Source organism: Anopheles aquasalis, chromosome 2 (assembly GCF_943734665.1).
Source record: "Anopheles aquasalis chromosome 2, idAnoAquaMG_Q_19, whole genome shotgun sequence".
NCBI classification, from domain to species: domain Eukaryota; kingdom Metazoa; phylum Arthropoda; class Insecta; order Diptera; family Culicidae; genus Anopheles; species Anopheles aquasalis.
Window position 1 is genome coordinate 17,957,397 of NC_064877.1, and position 15,876 is coordinate 17,973,272.

Consider the following 15,876-nt stretch of genomic DNA (forward strand, 5'->3'; position numbering starts at 1 on the left):
CCTCAACAAGTCAGATATAGCGTAGGGAAAACGAATACGAAACGGCCAACGACCGCATTCCATGTAACAACCGCTATTCCACTCCTCTGGTTATGAGCTGACGGTGTGACACAAAGCATGCGTCGAGCAGGTCTAACAACCCCAAGCCCAAAACAAGTCGAGCACCACGACCGAGCTGCGATTGCCGATCGTCTGCGACGCAATCGACCCTTGAATACGGAGTCACCAAAGCTGTCGAAGAGACAGCTGAAAACAGCCCAACATCTTACGCACTCCAGGGTATTCGCTTCTGGTACTGGGCAATATGGTGGGCATCTCATAAGTTTGGGGGGGAAACACACAACAAAGCACGCGAGCAGGCAACGTAGGTCATAGAGGTCTCACCTCATACGTTCCCTTTTGTGGCTGATGACACCGATTGCTGCGAGCTGCTTGTGAGGGTTAGTAGGTTGAGTTCAGTGAGATGCGCCTCTCATTGCCCTCGATGGTCGATGTCTAAGTACAGCTTAATGAAGGCGTTTGAGTGACACTTTTTTCTTAGCAAAACTCCTTTACTCTGCTCTCGTAGATCCAAAAGCAGAAGCAGTGAGCTTCCATCACCATCATCATCTACCCTGGTGCTCTAAGGTGTGTCGACGCCGCACCGTCACAGCTAGTCGCGTGCAGCGACCATGTTTGGTTTCTCGTTCGTTCACTTTGCTTTGCTCGCGCGCTTATCTATCCCCTCCTCCCTGGGGTTCCGGTCCAAACCCCGGTCCCGGCCCCCGTCGTAGGCAAATACGGGATGTGGTGGATAGAAAATGGCGAGCAAGAATGTGCTTGTGTGCTTGTGTACGTGCGAGTGGCGTGTGTACCAGCGTAAACGGGCGCGTGAACTATTTGATATGCGTTACCGGTCGCACGCCAACCCCCCCCCCCCCCCCCCCCCCCCAGGAGGATGGCAACGTTTACGTGCCGAGACACCATCAACCCTCTCTCTGTCTCATCGCCCTCATCGAATACTAGGCAGGCAGACAAGGGGATGACACTGACAAACTGAGTGACTATCTTTCCCGCGGCGCACTGCGTCTTGTTGAACCCCCATTGGTATGCACCCTTCAACCCCTTACAGCGCCCCCCACCCCCCTCCCGCCCCGAAAGCATTCCTTCAGCAGCAGACGATAGGCGACCGAAACGCAGCACGCCGTTCCACGCCATTTCCTTCGCCATCGCCGGTGCTGATGGGAGTATGCTCCACTTCCCTTAACCTACATCCGGCGCACCATTAATGTTCGATAATCGATCGTCGCGTCATGAGCGATTGAACGAAGATGAGCTTCGACTGACGAAAGATGGGGTGACAAAGGAAACCTGGTCCTCAAGTCACGCCGTGGATGATTCAGACAACCGACAACCGATCAGCTCTTGAATATTGATGGCCGTTTTCGTTTGGCTAGCCCGCTTTATTCGCGGCGTTCTTCTACCGCACCGCAATTCCCGGGGCTGGGGCCACGCGAGCAGCGATTCCGGATTGGGGCCCGTTTCGTGAAGGTTCTCGTGAAGGAAGCCCAAAACCCCACCCGAAGGCCAATCAAGTTGTCATAAAACCAGCGTCGCTTTCGGCAGCATCGACGATAACCTGTTCGCGCTATTTTCGTCACTAGGAGCTGGATTGCCCTGAGACGGATTCCAACCAGTTGTTCCGACTTGTTTCCTGTGTCCGAGACAGTTCTGCATTCTGGCCGGTATCGGGGGTTTCCCTCCGATTTCTAATCTGATCAGTTCTGTTCGAGAAGGATCGATGACTGCGCCCGATGAATGCGATGCAAAGGCATTGACCACCGCGAGCTTTAGGCTCTATCTGCGGTGCTCTGAGTGCTCTGTTTACATTCCGATCAAGGTTGAAGCACAGCTCAGCATCAAGCCGTACAGGCCTTCCATCTACCAGTTCGGTTCTCTTACAGTAATGGACAGGCTTTAGGTCGGCATCATTAGGTTGCCTGCACGCGATCGAATCGGAACGGTCCACCTACTGCACTGCGAGGCAGGCAATGACACGGCTGGCACTGAACCATCCGAAGGTCGGACGGAAGTTGCGAAAGCCACTTCTCTCCGAAAACATCAAAATACAACAAAAAAAGAAATCTGATCCGGACGCTGCCAAGAAATAACACTATTTAATGGAATGAAAAAGAAGACGCTTGCTCTTGGCTTTGATTGATGCCCGAAACCAACAACAACCAGCAACAGGAACAATCAAAACAAACGCGGTGGCGTGTGTCGATGCATCCGTACGCAGACCGGTCGAACCGGGCCTCGGTGCGGTTCCATATCCTCCGTGGCGGTGCAGCAGTGGCACGCGACGCCAGGCAAAAGTGTTGTCTGTCTGCGGCCCGGCAAGGTCGCGGATGGTGAGGGATGAGACCGAAAAGGCCACGACCTTACGCCGCTTGTGAACTAGATCTCTCGCTCGCGAACCCTTTCGGCCGGAACACCGTCTAGTGGCACACAAAAATCCGGAGCAATCGGACACCGGCGGCCATCCGTATCGAAGGTCCTGTGGTTTTTTTTCCGATGATCACAGTGACTGTGGCGATCCAACCAGCGACGTCAACTTTCACAAAACACAAAAGCTCAAGCTGGTGGTGCTGATGGTGATGCTGCCACTGATCGGTGGGGCTAGGGCAGCAGTAGTGGGCACGGAGACATTACAGCAATCGCCGATGGTCGGCTCCACGGAAGACCTTGGAAGAGGTAGTGTGCCCGAGGTGGTACTATCACTTCTGGGCCGCCATAGCAGGACAATCTCTTTTACTGCACTGCACACATACGTGCACACACCAGCTATGCACCGTCCTGTAACCATGCGTGGCCTTGAGGCTTTTGGCGAGGAAAAGACAATCCGTGAAAGATATTATCGCGCGCGCGTCGAATCATCGGCCGCCATTGCGCCACCGGTTGAGCCGGGCCGGGAAGGTCGCAACTCCGATTACTTTACACCACACGCTCGTAAAGCCAAAGCCTTCTACGTCATTAACACACCGGACCGGACTCCCGGCAGACTCTAGACGGGAATCTCCGACGGGAATGGTGCAGTCCATTAAGCGGAAGTTACGGAAGCGACGTACAACGGACGGAGCAACGAGCATTAGGCACCGATTGGGCACATCGTTAGTGTGACATAAACAGCCCGAAACAGGTTGCCCAATGTCTGGTGGAGAAGCCTTAATCTGAAAGCCTTTGCGGCTTCGGTAACACTTCCTGACATTCCGAATGGCGACATCATTAAATCATCGATAGCGCTGGCGCTTACACATTCGATCGACTTCCACTCCTTGCTCACAGACCAGCGCACGACTTTCGATCGCCATCACGCCATCCATTAGTGTGGAGAGCGTTCCAAGTTCCAAGACACCCTGGCAATCGCATGCCAATCGCTCATTTTGTCATCATCGCAAGTAACCACACCTTCGCGAGGTGTCGATGTACAGCACGATCGATAGATTGCATTCTGACTTGCACCTCTCGAAGCATGATGATGATGCACCTGTGTACCATACCATGCATCATCATCATCATGCAGAGTGTGCACTTGCAACAGCAGCAGCAGCAGCACAGAGACGAACAACAGAGTGTCGAGATAGCGTTTACCATTGGCGCCATTTTGAATCACAACCCGTCCTCGTAGTCGTCGTCGTCGTCGTCGCCGTGGTTCAAAACGGACAAACAAACAAATCACCCTCCAACGCCCTAGAGAGCGAGAGAGGGTGGCGTGGGTATGGTGCACCACGATATGCCTCTCACTTATCACAACCCAATCTGCAAACCTCACCATAGCGCTAGCGGAGATGGCTTCCTGTTTTCATAGCGGTTCTCGAGGTGACCAACTCTTCGGTTCGGTGCACCTGTATGCGCGCGTCCTTCCCGATGGCCACATCATGCATAAAGGCCATTGTGGCTGGTCAATTTGTCTGATTGATTTCCAACAGTCAACGTCAGTGACGGTGAGGTGTGGTTGAGTGCTGAGTAGCCATTTTCCCTTTTTAATTGTTTGTTCCACCCATTTTACCGTTCAACGTAGGCCGTTTGGCCAATCTCAACGCTTGCTTCGCTAATTGCTAGACAGGCAAACTACCGGCCCAAGACAAGGCGCGAAACGCATCGTGATCGCGATCATCCGGATGAGATTACGAATGGTGGAACGAGAGGGTGCCGTCCACAATGTATTGTGGAATGGAATTGTACTCATTTATGCAATACATCACCACCGCTGTTACACAATTACTATTGGGCGATTTTGCATAACAACCTTATCATGCCCGAGGTGCTCGAGAACATTCTGGGCTATCGTAATATCGCTCAGCGTCACACCTTAGGCACCGCGCCCCCCGAGGAGGCACGTCTATCGCGATTATAATTTTCATATTTCTCACCGAACGCCCGCACGAGACGAGACGATTGGAAACAATATGGCGTCTGACTGATGACTGATTGCCTTTGAAGGAAGTCTCCCGGAGGTACTCGCCAGTACTCATCGACATCCAGTCTCCGCTGATTGCGATTCCCTGATTCCCGTTCGCCATTAACAATGGAATGCGAACACGAGCACGAGTCCTCCCTACCCTGCAAACGAACGATCCTCGTATGATAATTACCGGATGATCATGAGATTTTAAGCACCCTTTTACCCATTCATTCTGGTGCTCTGGTTGTGTGCCGCGAAACCTGTTCTGCCAAGGAATCGATCAGCACCAGAGAGCCGCTTTCGCTCGTCGGCGCGGCGTCGCGACAGACCGTCTGACAAACACAAAAGGTGACAAATCGTCCCGTGCCGAACAGAACAACACGCTAGAACGATCCATCATCGTGGATACCTCGCTCGGGCTCGTATCATGATGTCAGACACCAGGCGGTCATGTCCAGACACTGTATCCGTACGGAGACAAATCGTTTCGCCGGAGTAATCCTAATGTTGCCGGCGATGGTGATGCGCTAATTGTGTTAACAGCCCTCGGGCCTTAGGCCCGATCGTCGCATCATCAATCGCGTCTTGAGTTGTTTGTTTAACAATCAACAAGCTTCGCAGCCATTCCTCAGCTTTAAGCATCTCCCGAGGGAAAGAAACACTTGATCGTCTGCTCCGCAAGTGGACTGATTGCGTCCTCAAGCCTCAAACATTCCCTTTTGCACTCGCTTTCCTGGTGGAACTGGTTGTAAAGGACGATCAATACGATCCTATCCACGATGTCGCTGGTGTTACCCAAAAAAGGTCAACCGACACAGGTTGCGTCTCGCTCTTACATCACATACGGTCAACTGCTCCGAAGTGCCGGCTGCAACAAGCTGTTGTACAATTGTGCAACGTCCAAGGGGTGCCCCCGTATCGGGGTGTGCGTTAGAACCCCGAGGGGTTGTCACCGGGTAGCATGTGACCATCATCACCCCCCGAGCAGCATTCGTTTCTCGATCGTTCCTCGTGCTCCCTTGAGCCCGCCCTTTCTAATGCCAGACCGTGCGCGGCGGTTGTTGACGTTTTTCCGCGAGCAGGTGCCAAATTGGAAATGCCACACACAGCGACCGTGCGAGCGAGCGAGCGAGTGATCCGCTTTTCGTCATTCGCGTCCGTTTCCATCTAACGAACCAGCTCCGTTCTGTGCTGCACCAACCGGTGTTAAGTGACCGGTGAGGAGATGCCAGTTCTGCCAGGGCTGGACGAGGAGGCTGCTGCTGCTGCTGCGGGGACCAATTTTCGAACGAGAATGTTCTCCAACCGAACCGAACCGAACTTGACTGGCTGACGTGGTGGTGGTGGTGGCCGACATAAAATTGCAATAAATAACTGGTTTTTTGCATAACCCGTTGCGATCCTCGGCAAGCTTCTCTGCTCGCTCTTTCTAACCCCCGGGAGGGAGGGTGCAAAATGTTCTTTCTCGCCCTCTCTCCCTCTCTCTCTCTCGCGGCCACAGATCGCAACAACAACGAATGTCCGGCGCGGATTGGTGGCGGAACTCTGGCACCGCGCGGAGGCGACCCACGGGGTTTTTGCTAATCATCTGTCGTGCGCACAAGACGGTGACGTCGGCGTGGCGCACGCACGGCGCACATTAGAGAGGAACTCTAGATTCCGAACCACCGGCGAGCCGATGCCACGCATCGTTTGCCGGTAATTACTCTCTAATAACCACTTTTGCCGTTCTCGTCGTTCTCGAAACATCACCAGCCGGCGGCCAGTGACAGTCACACTACTGGCGCACTGCCGTCCAGCAAACAAATCCGGCATCATCAGCGGTTGCCTCACGAGACCGACGAGCGAGTCAACCGACGGACCAGACCAGGCGCTAGGCTAATTGCAGAAAGATTATTATGTTCTAGCTCTTTTGAAAACAAACACGACAGCCAACGGGGTTCAGGCAAACTGTCATCATTTGCAGGTAGGGATGTGAAGGACCCTGGTGACTTCGATCGATTGATACTGATAGATTTAGAACGGTCCCTCTGCTGCTGCTGCCATCTTGATAACTATTTTTACACAAGCAAAGTGCAACCAGTACCAGGTCGTGGCATTTGAACAAGATGGCTCAGTTCCAGCTAGGCCTACCGAGTTGTCTGGCAATCTGGCAATCTGGCAGTCAACGGCAGAACGAGGAGAAAAACGCTTCCACTGGTCGCTACTTCTGTCAAGTGTCCTTACCTGAGGAAAGCAGTCGAGGGATCCGCTGGAGAACTGCAACTTGAAAGATTCTGCACCAAAAAAAAAAGAGAGAGAGAAAGAAAAAGAGAAATCAATAAACGCTATCCCAGCTGACCGGTGTATGTGTGTCTGTGTTTTTGTGGCATTGAAGTGAATCCGAAGATGAAACCGCACAAGCAGCGTTATGTTGGATGCCGGTTTTGGACGCTCAAGACAATTCTACGCCCCTCTACGGCCGAGGTTAGCCAGTGTTCGGTTCACGCAACTTTGAACTTTCCAAATATCCACCCTCCCCCCGCGCACCTGGGGCCAACGGTCCGACCTCCTCCGATACGCTGCCTCGATGGAGTTATGTTTTTTTTTTCATATCGTTCCGCTGGTGCCGACATCGTGTGATCGAGATTCTCTCCTCGAGCGTGACAAGACCACCGCGTGTGCGCTGGTTTGGTGCCCTTGATCGGGGGGACACCACGCTAACCTTGCCCGAAAAAAAAACCCTCCGCTAGAAAGCACCCGCGGCGGCGACCAACTGGAAATGTTTGGCTGGAGCTTTAAAACAATTAAGACATTGTGTTGCAACAAGCAGCCGGGGGGGTTGCGCGGGCTGCAGCAGCAACACATCCTTCACAAGCCATTGACGCGCCAGTTCGTCAGTTGACACCTTGCCTGCCTGCCTGTCTGCCTGCCTGCCTGCCAGCTGCCTGACCCTGACAATTATGCTTCGTTTCACAAGTTCATCCACAAACGGATGATGATAAAGCCCACTGCACCCATAGTGGTGACCCATGGAGTTTCTCGGTGAAATCTGGCTGCCCTTGTGGTAAGTCTCTCCTCCGGTGGTGACAAGAGATGCGCGGAACGAATTTATGTCATCGATGTTCCAATTCATAGGCATTGGACCTCTGTCTCCCTCTCTTTCTCCGTCTGAATGGCTACGGGTTCATGTACGATAACATATGGTTCGCCTGAAAGTTATGAACTGGTCCGTAAGTGATTCGTCGGTGGAGGAATGTAACAAATGCGATCGAGATGAATGTAAACAAACACACGAGTACGATGCCATTAAGCTCTCCATCATTCAATGGCGTGAAGGCGGCATGTTTTACGCTTTGTTTACATGTCCAACAGTGGCCAATGGCTGACAGCAACACGAACCAATAGGGTTGCCACTGCTCGTGGTTGCTGCTGCTAGAATGTGATCACCACGCGACCACCTTGCCACGAACTGTGCGTTCCAGGAAGTACAGCTTGTCGGTCTGCCTGACCATTGGTTGCTCATAAACATGGCCACCGTGCCAGTAAACTTCTGTTCTGCGCCCGTATCTAACTGACACCTGTCCACCCGAAAAATCGTAACACTTTGAATTTGTACTTGGAGAACGGCACACAAAGCACGTTATCCTGATTAATGCTGGCCTCTCTGGTGCCTCCTCGATAAAAAGGATGCCAGGAGTGGTGTTGAAGGAAGAGAATCGGTAGCTGGACCGTGCGAGTGCGGAACGTGCTCGCACAAGGTGGAGCACGAGCGCAACGCACGGAGGAAGGTGGTTCACCACAATTAACCTTCACCTGAATCGAAAGTGAAAACCGGCCAACCTCCAGCAATAGCAGCAGCAGCAGCTGCTGCTGTTACTACTACTGCTGCGTACCGGGTGGAGCCGTGGGGACAGCCACTGGCCAGCCAGAGAGCTCCAGCCACTAACGAACGAAGGTGGGATGGTTCGCTCGCTCGCTTCGAGACCATTTTTTGAACGATTTCCGATCATCACAGCCAGATCCGGTATAACCGGGCCGACCGATGATTTTGAACGAGGCCACACCACACCCCCTCCCCTCCTTTATCACCAAGGCTCCAAGTGGCATCGAGTTTATGGAGAGAATAAAGTTCAAGAATTTTTGGGACGGTGCGCCCTGTGACCTTCAAGTGGAGAGCGCCCACTCTAGCCTCCAGCCCGGCTTCCGGTTGACCGTTATGCGTCACCTCTGGAGAGGGGTGTGCTGGTGGTTTTGATCGAATCGGTCAGCAACCTTCGGACTCGCAAAAGCATTGCTGGTGAAGGTGAATATCCCGATCTTTCATTCTGGAGAGCTCGGTTCGATCGAGGCCAAGCGGCTGTGGGAATGGAATGCAGCCCCACAGGTACAGTGTCCTTCAGTTCCCGCTTTATTTTTGGAGGAAAATGTGGACCACAACACGACCGCAACAAAAACAACAACAATGACAACCAAAAGAGACAGCGCACTCACTGGTGGTGCGTTCGTTCCTAAATCGTCAGCGACGCCGTCGACGAAAATGAGTTCGCTTTGCATAACGACTGCACGCGCTGCCACGGTGTGTTAGATCATATTTGGCTTTCCAAACCTGATGTAGCAGCGATGGTCTAGCTGAGGGGCTGACCAGTTTGCCAGGGATGGTACGCACTCCGGATGATCGCGATCCCAAACCACAATGTGTCACTCCGTCACCATTGAAACCATCCCCCGAAAATGAAGGGAGCACGTCGCCCTACCTTAAAAGCCAAAAAGCACCCTCGCGCACTCGCCAGGTCGCCTGTTTGTCTGCTAAAATCAAAAATAGGGCCCAAACCATATACATTGTATGTGCGCGTGTGGGGGGGGTGAAAGATATGCTGATCCTCCCAAGTACAACCCCCCCCTTGCATGGGATCTCTTCGCTTATGCTACGCTTGCCTGTCCATTGCCCATTTTTGGGGCCCTTCTCCGAGCGCACACGAACCAACAACATGTACAAATCGTTTTCCATTTTATTCGGTATCGGGTTGTGCGTGCGATGCGCACATCTTCTTCGCGCGCCGCCACCATTACGTACGCGTACGTGCGTGGCCTAAATGATGGACAAACAAAACAGACGCCCACGATGGGGAGGGTGCGAGGCAGTACACACCCCTGGCGTGGCCCGTGGCAAGTGTGTCAAGATTAGGATCAAGGATCACACGAACGATTGGCCGCCGCCACCGCTGGCAGTTCGCAATTGCGGCATTTTCGACGTTCGCTAATTTGTCGTTGACACATTTGTCGATGCTACCGAATTAGGAGCATTAGACGGGGGGTAGAGCATAGTTTTTATGAGTTTGCTTTTGCTTCTGTTTCTTAATTTTTTATTTTTGGTGTTTCGAGAGCCCCAATTTATGAAGGTCGTTTCTTCGGCATTTTAAACGCGTCAACACAGTTAGCGTGTCCCTCAGGGCTACTAGATGCTTGTCACCATGACAGATAACGACAAACGCACGACGAAGAAGGCTTCGGCCAGCACATTTTTGCCGATTTCTTCTTCCAATCAAGTATGTCTCTCTGGTATGCAGTTCAATTTTCTTGTGTTTCGTGTGCTTGTGTGTTCCGGAATGATTTTGTCTTTGGTCATCGATATTGAGACACCGATCGGGTATCGCGTCAGCAAGGTAAAAGCAAGGTGATTGACACTTTCCCCCATTCCAGCCACGCGATAAATATTCATTTCTCAAGCGGGCAATCCCGAAGCAACCAGAAAGGAAACAGAAGAAGAAGAAAGAGGAAGTCAATCGGAGGCGACAAAATTAGGAATTAATTTAAAGAATATTAATAACCCGGAACGGGGACGAAGGGATAGGGGTCTCGACATCCGGCACCCGTCTGCAGGTGATGAGCTGTGTAATTGTTTTGTAAACTGTCTGCCAACCGCCAGTAGCCGCCCGGGGAAGAGCAATCAGAGGCCGCCGATTGCAGAGCGCAGAGCGCCGATTGCACATTAGCAAATGCATCCCCGCTGCAATACTCATTAGCAGACGCCACGCCGGTCTACCACTCATTACAACTCTTGTCCCTGTGGTACGGAATCATTACACACGACGGTCGTCCCCGTCGACAAAAATGGCAAAATCCCGACAAATCGTTCCATCTCAGCGCCGCTCGGAGATGTGGGTGCTCATTATGTTAAAAGCTCGGCCGCGCGGTTGCTGCGAACGGTACGCAATTAGCAGTCGGCATAATTGGGCATTTAACAGTCGAATCCGCACCGCCTCCTCCTCCTCCCTCGCAAAAGGAAACGGACCCGCGACCGAGGCGAGTATTGCTGAATCGTCACGCAGTGGCCAGCGCAGACGCAAGCAAGCTCAGTCGCAAAGCAGCAAAAAAAAGCGTCTGAATCAACATTTTATGATGGATTGATCCCCAGCAAGCGAGCGAGCGAGCAGGGGAGCGAGGGGCCTGTTGGCATACCATAAATCCGTTCTCAGCCTTCTAATGTCTCTGTTTGCTGCGCGTTTCGATTCGCTATTCTCTTTCCACAGTTCAAGAATGAGCTTCAGCACCGCCTTTACAGCGATGTCGGTGCGGCAGCGATTACACGTTTAATGAGTGTGACCATGCCGTAACCATTGTGTCATTTGCTTCTGCTGCTGCTGCTGCTGCTGCTGCTGCTACTGTTTGATTTGATTTTTCATTCACCCTTTTTTCGTATTACATTTCATACGTCAGCACTTCCGTTGTATTCGGTCGAGAGATATCTTTTAAGAATCGAATGCCACCGTACGCAACGATTCTTACGATTCACAGGTGCGCTAAAAGGCCGCAGGAAACGACGAAGACGACAACAACGAGAGGCTCTAGGGAGTGAAACCTTGCATGGCTACCAGTGACGCTTGATCACGATCCTTGATGATAGCCAAAGCATCAGAGGTTGATTTAAAATTCAAAACTCTCTACCATATCCCACCCGCCCTACCCACCGTGCAATTCCCTCCACGCGCGCCACTAATGGCATAAAATAGAAGGCCACACGCGGTCTGGCACGGTACGGTCGAAATGGCGATATTCGGAATGGCCACCACCGAGCCGTTTATAATTTATTCTAGATCGACCGAATTCGTTCGCAAAAAAATGCTCATCTTTCAATGGTTTATTAGTGTCGTGAGCACTGGGGTGCGAGGAGGGGTTTTTTGTAGGGGAGAGGATCACCTCTCGAAAGATCATCGAAGCCAGTCAAACCGGAACGGAACGCGGTCCTGCGATCAGGCAAGATCCGGCTCTGCTCCAGCATCGACGTGTGAAAGCTCGAGCATATGAGGGGTGGAGTGGGCGGGGGTTGGGGGATGCTAATCACCATCGTTGTCTTTGCCAAATAGTGTCCTCTTCGGACAGTCTCGGTTCGGTTCGGTTGTTCATTCATTGGTTTTTTGCAAAACTTTCTAAACCAATAACAACCGAATGTCGCTGTCAGTGGTGTCCAGTTTCAGTTACTTTTGCTTTTTGCTATCTTCTTCTTCGTTTTCTATTTCGCTTCGATCTCTTCATCTTCATCTTCCTGAAGTTACGACGCGGTACGTCCGTAAAAACAAGATTCAACCTTTTCGGCAACCCTTGTGTTTAGTGTCCCAATCGATCAGCTGCGAAGCGATCGAACAATAGTTTTTAGGGGGGGCCCAAGAGCAGCAGATGGCTGCTCGCTTTCGCACAAGCCCCTCTAGCTCGATTTATTTCAACATTTCGGGTGGAAAAACCATTCGAAACCGATCGAAACGATAACGATCGCCTAGTGCGTGTCTGCGTAACAGCCCGATTTGACGATCATCGCGGAGAGGACGTCGTGTACACATCGAAGCAATCATTCCCAGTCCAAGACGACGTTTCGTTACGACGACGAGCCGGCGACCCGGATTGCGTTCCCTGTGCTGTGATTGTGTTTCCCTCTTGGTAGCCCATGGTATCTGTTTTCCTTTCCGGTGGAAATGACAGATACACGGTGCGGCGTGCTCGTTAATGACTCGCTTTGTATGTCTATGGGACAGCAACATACGGACAGATGATAACAAATGATCGCGTATGACGAAAGCAGCAGCCCTCGAGAAAAAAAAACGAGCGCTCTCACCCCGTTACACTCGCCCTGTAAAAGGAGAACAAGCGAGCGAAAGAGAGAGACGTGGTGCAAGTAGCGCAAACACAATTGCATAATTGCAAGGTCGTAGACGGTAAGACCGGTACGCACGGTGGCAACTGAAGCGATGTGGTGCACCCTCCAACCCTCCATCTTCCCCCAGCCCGTATGAGAAGACATCAACGGACGAAGAGAGAGAGAGCCACGCTCTCTGGTCTCATGGTCGTCGCCGCTCGAGGGTTTTCCCGATTTTCCCGAACGCGCGAAGATGCTCGCTCGCTCACTTGTTGTACCGCGAAAAGGGGGAAAAATTTTCCGAGTTGCACGTGTGTATGTGTGCTTCTAGTTGACAAACATACACATACGTGCGCACTGGTGACTGCCTTCTACTCCCACACAATGTGTCAACTCTGCGGCTCTGCTGCTGTGGGGCTGCCGGCAAAGTGCACGTTTTCCCATTCCAACGCCGCGCACTAACGGCATGCCCCTTTGTTGACATCCGGTTCTCGGGCCCTCGGAATAAGCCGTTATGTTGGTGGCGGTGTTTGTTTTTTTTTTTTTAGTTTTGTTGACGGAGTATCTGGTAAACGATGTCTTCTTTCGTCATTCTTTCACTCTCGGTCACCAGTCTTTGGTTTATCATGGAGTTTATCGGAAATTTTCGAGTGCGAGAGAGATGCATTATGCTATCATACTGCTTATCACATCAGATAACGAGGCAGCACAAACAGGCAAAGCATAGCGGCAGCATACCCTGCACTATGTGCACCCTGGGGTACTCCGGTATGCTTCTGGAAGCTTCCTTGCTCTCCAAGCACCAGGGCACCCCCTGGGGGCCCCTTCACCTTCGTATGACCGGCGGAAAAACCGGTAAACCGGCCGTACAGCACCCGGCCCATAGAGAGGTTACGCGAAACCCACGGAAACTTCGCGATCTAAACGACATCGTCGAGCGTGGTGCAACCGTGGCCGATGCGGTCGCGGCCGCAAACCAGCACACCGGAGCGGAGTGCAGTGCACCGCAGCCAAACGAGTGCAACAAGCATTAACCACGCGGCCGCTTCGGTGGTGCTGGATCGGAAAACTGGTATCTCAACTGTGGGATCACGAAAGGGAGCGAGCACGTTGTTGCCTTCCTAGCAACGACGGCGATGGTGACGACGGCGACGACGATGCCGATTGCTGAGATTCGAATTCTCGCGTCGGCTAAACGAAACATCAGTTGCTGTTGTTATTTTGGGGAGGACGACAGTTTGACATTCCGGCCAAAGAAAAAAAACGCGGTCCGAATCAGCCTCTCCCTCAGAATCTGTTCTTTCTCTCTCTCTCTCTCTCTCTCTCGGGAGAGGGAGAGAACTCTCTCGCATCATTCTTCACCATCTCGCACGCACCGGCCATTCCTTTTATCCCCCCCGGGGTGTGATAGCCGCTCGCGATTTGCGAGAGAAGCGCGATAAAGGCGAGTGATAAAAACACTTCACCAATACACGCCACGCAGACGCCACGCGAGATACACGATTCCCGGTTAGAACTCTGCCACCGCCGCCACCACCACAGCCTCCATCGTCGTCGTCGTCACCAAACGGAAGAACCGAGGTCGAACCGGAACGGTTCTGTTCTACTGCGATGAGAGTGAGCGGGCGCGATCTGCCTCTGGCCCCCGGTGGGATTGGGGATTGAGGATGAGGAAGACTCTTATGTAATTGAGTCTCATTTTTCTCACGGCCACACCAGGAGGGGATTCCATTGATATAGTTTTCGCGCGCGCGCGAGGTGAAAGTAACCTCGTGCTGGTCGCCAGTCAGTTAGCGTTCGAATGAAAACAATAAAAATAATAATTTATCGTTTAATGCACAGCACAACACCGGGCCATTTGTTGACCAAGTGTGCAATGTGTGCGTTCTAGAACGAGCTTGATAAGGGCGGCTCATTTATGCATAATTAGGGCCGGCTGCCCAGGGACAACTCGTCGTCTGAAGGGGGCGGCTGTTTCGCTTATCCCACGCATAACACCGACACACAAATACACGTATGGCTGACTGGCTGGCTAATGGATTTGCTCGTTTGCACGAGAAGGGTTCTGATGCTGTCGCTGCTGCTGCTTATCAATGCGCGTTACATTCGCAATTCGCGAGTATCCGTCAGTAAAGATGCGAACGAGCGAACGAACGGTCCCTTTCACCTTTGCTCTGCTCTGCCACCAAGCAACACAGCGCGAGAAAAAGGGGAGAAGTGGTTCAGGAGATGAGGAATGCAGCCCCCCAGCCATGCAGGCCTGGCAAATGAGGTGGGATGTTGCGTGAAATGAAATGAATTCCGTTTTTGGCGCACACACTCACTCGAGAGAGACGCGATGGCGAGTTGTTGCTTCCACTGTTGCTGCTGCTCCTGTTGCTGCTGCTGGATGCCGATAAATCCTTTATTCCAAAGTCTCTCGCTTGGCAGAACCGTGTCTCACTTTAAAGCAGTCCACTGTATACTACTGGACGGTACTACGCACAGTTCCCGAAACCGAGTACACCACAATGACCGCGACACCACTACGAGGCACACTAACAACTCACATGCACATGCACACGTACAACACACAGACACACCAGCGAACACGCGGAAATGCGCGCGCGGAAGTGTTCGATAGATGTTCTGTTCTGTTGGCTTCTGCTGTTGCTGCTGCTGCTAGTCCGTCGTCCGTCCTCCGAGTACGTGACACTCGCCAAAGCAAGGGAGGGCAGGTGGCACACAGGTGCTTGCTTGCTGACTGGCTGGCTTGCTTGCTTGCTTGGTTGGCTGCGAATCTGCGAATGAGCGCGGATCAGGCGTGATACCCGTTCAAATACACGGAACACACCACACGGGAACGGCGCTCTCCGTCGTCAACTTATGAACCGCCTTCGTCGCCGTCTCCGTCACCGTCTCGGGGCACCTCTCCACCTCTATCGGCCGACGCCACGGCCGCCGGTTAACACACCCATCACGTGTGCGTACGCGCGTCTGTGTCTGTGTGTCTCCGGCGTCTCGGGCCGATGAAGAGTTAATTTTATCTTCGCCTTCCCCAACCCCCGGAGACCCAACAAGCAGAATCACTCAGTTTTGTCTCGGGAATCGTTCGACTAATGATAATTACCCCCAGACAGGATAATAGGAAAGACAGAAGGAGGAAAGAAATAAGAAAAGGAAGCAATAGGGACACGTGCGAGGCCATTAAAACAGGATCTCGAAGGTATTGAGTGCCTCCGGTCACGAAAGGGTCTCCGGAGTGTATTGCGGCATTATTTTACTATAGCGCAGACCAATCGTCGGTACGTTGGAGACTGAAATTTCTCTCTTTATAAATGAG

General features: G+C 52.4%; 1 protein-coding gene across 3 annotated transcripts in view; it reads right to left on the reverse strand.

The window, feature by feature from the left end:
- LOC126571124 (elongation of very long chain fatty acids protein AAEL008004) overlaps positions 1–15,412 on the reverse strand; it is a 37,007-nt gene extending 21,595 nt beyond the window's left edge. The window contains exons 1-2 of one of the 3 annotated variants that reach the window (XM_050229406.1): positions 14,879–15,412; positions 6,671–6,720 (exon numbers count right to left, since the gene is read on the reverse strand). The gene's annotated coding sequence lies outside the window, so the exon portion shown is untranslated. The remainder of the gene's footprint in view (positions 1–6,670; positions 6,721–14,878) is intronic. The other 2 variants (XM_050229405.1, XM_050229403.1) reach the window with 2 other exon arrangements.
- Positions 15,413–15,876: the final 464 nt, after the last annotated feature.